The sequence below is a fragment of the Nycticebus coucang genome, chromosome 19 (genome assembly GCF_027406575.1).
Source record: "Nycticebus coucang isolate mNycCou1 chromosome 19, mNycCou1.pri, whole genome shotgun sequence".
In the NCBI taxonomy this organism is placed as follows: Eukaryota; Metazoa; Chordata; class Mammalia; order Primates; family Lorisidae; genus Nycticebus; species Nycticebus coucang.
In genome coordinates this window covers 32,079,594-32,082,395 of record NC_069798.1, presented here as the reverse complement: position 1 = coordinate 32,082,395, position 2,802 = coordinate 32,079,594, and positions in this window count along the sequence as shown.

Genomic DNA, 2,802 nt, shown 5'->3' with positions numbered 1-2,802 from the left:
GTTACCTTTCCATGTAGTTATACAGTTGCCAAAGATTTTATTATTGTCGTTTTATGCCATTGTGAGTAGAAAAGATACTCGATATAATCTCTGTTTTCTTAAATTAGTTAAGACTTGCTCTGTAGCATAGCATGTGATCTATTCTAAAGTATGTTCCATGTTAATTGAGAAGAATGTATGTTTGTTCTGCAACTATTAGAGGAAATGTCTATAGATGTCTCTTAGGCCTATTTGGTCTATTATGCAGTTTAAGTATAATGTCTGTTGATTTTCTTTCCTTTTATATACTTGATCTGTCCATTGTTGAAAGTGGAATATTGAAGTCTCCTATTATTGTATTGCAGTCTGTTTGGTCTGTTTCTCCTTTTTGGTCTTTGCTTCATATATCTGGTTGCTCTGGTGTTGGGAACTTCTATATTTACACATGTTGTATACCCCTGTAGAATAGATCCTTTTATTATTTTTGTATAATGAACTTTGTCTCATTTTATAGTTTTTTGACTTATGTTTATTTTATCTGATTTAAATATGGTGATTCCTGGTCACTTTTGGTTTCTGTTTTCATGGAATATCATTTCTTTATCACTTCATTTTCAGTGGATGTTTATGCCCTGTAGGTAGCATATAGTTTTATATTTTTAAAAATATAACCCATTCTATATCTTTTAATTAAAGAATTTAACTCATTTACATTTAAGGCCATTGATAGATATGGACTTACTCCTGCCATTGTGTTGTTTTTTTGTGTACTTTGTCTCTTTCCTTATGTTGTTTATTTCTGCGGTTTTTTATTTCCTGTGGTGCTAAACTATGTTTTGTTTCTTTTTCTTCTTTGTGTAGCTGCTATAACAGCTTTATTTGTGATTACATGAGACTAATATAGAGTCTTGTAGATATAATGGACTCTTAAGCTTAATTTTGGTCATATAAAAATACCCAAATGAGAGGATATCTTGAGGCCAAGAGACAAGCCTGAGTAGCATAACAAGACCTTGTCTCTATAAAAAATAAAAATTGAAAGAAAATTATCCATATGTGGTGGTATGAGTTTGTAATTTCAGTTAGTTAGGATGCTGAGCCAACCAAAAAGATTTCTTAGAGCAAGGAATGCAAATTTGCCCTGAGATATGATCATACCATTGCATTCCAACCTGGGCGACAAAGTGAGACTCTGTCCACCAAAAAAAGGGTTAAGTCACTTAGTATGTTAATATATATTACATACAATACATATAATATATACTTATTATATTATTGTAGAGAAAAATGAGGTATCAGCATATGGAGGTACAGAGGTGCTTTGAGATGTGTAGCAGTAATGGTGTGAGCTGTACCAAAAATGTGAAAAGCTTGTATATAGCTTGTACAAGGCAGCCTTTCTTGGGGCTGGATACTGTGGGAGGTGAAGGATTTCCACATGAAAGGCAACACTCAACCAGGCTGTATGCTGAAAAGTTCACAGGAAGTTACTACAGTGTCAAGCAAGGAGAATTTGCCAACAGAAAAGCCCTCAAAATGCAAGGGACAAGAAACAGGAGAGAACTAAAATATTGGAGAGTGGAAGCCAATATTATAAACTGATAATTGAATGATGCGTAGAATCAATTTAGAGTAAAAACAGAGCAATCACAGTAAGGAAAATAGGTTTTAGGATGGATTGGGGGCACAGCTTTTATAAAGCAACTGTGGTGCTTTCTAACGGTGGATAGCCAGATTCTATTATATGATAGAATAATTTCTTTATCACATTAGAATCACATTGAGTACAAGTTGTTTTGGGAAAATAATCATTAATGAATGTGTAGCATTACTACATGCCTAGGACTAGAGAACACATTAAAGCTTTGATAAGTAAATATAATGACAGTGTCTTTCTTCATAAGAAGCTTTTAATCAAATTAGAAAGACAAGGCCAGATTTATACAGGGCATAATCACTAAACTGGCTAGGGTATAATATACATTGAATGGTAGGAAAGTAAAGTTGATTATCATAGTTGATAGAATCCAACTTATAGAGCATTTAAGAACTCTTCTTACTAGAGATAAGGGAAATGTCCAGTTAAAGTTGAGAGAGATTACCAGGATAAGGGAGGGATAGAAAAATCTTTACCATGCAGATAAATCATATTTTGTATTCAAATTTCTGCACAAGAAATGACTAGATAATCATTAATGTTTTGAGTCATGGTTCAAGAGGTCTATGAAAGGCATTGTAAAAGGGACTAGTGCTGTGGAATGCCAAAAGCTAGGTCAACATCAGGAACAGGTGAATAAATTGGACCATGGGTGGAATCCTGGGTAGCAATCTGACCTTTTCTTTCAATAGAACATAGTTACTATGCTACAGCTGACTGTTCTATGCATGGCAAAAGAGAAAAGGAAGTCCTATATAAGACTGGTTAAATATTATTTAATGTTGAAATATGAGGCCCTGACATACTTCCAGAGTTGACTCTCTATAATTTGATGATGGCTCAGGTTGAGCTGTTAGGTTGTAGTCCATGTTTTTAAGAAAGGAAAAGACCAGAAAAAAGGATGGACACTGATTGTTCAGGGCAGATAAAAGCACAAAGGTAAAGATTGATTGGGATTAGAGTTGTCAAGGAAAACTCTGTGAAGAATCATGGTTAGAGGTCTGCCTTGAAGGATGAGTGGAAGCATGAAGGCTACAGGAGTAGGTCATGGAGTGAAGATTCGAGCCTCTCAGGTAGAGGGCAGGATATAAAGAATCTTCCAATAAAACATAGAAGGATATTATATTAAAACCAGCATGGCTACAAAATGATGAGAAGGCTTACCT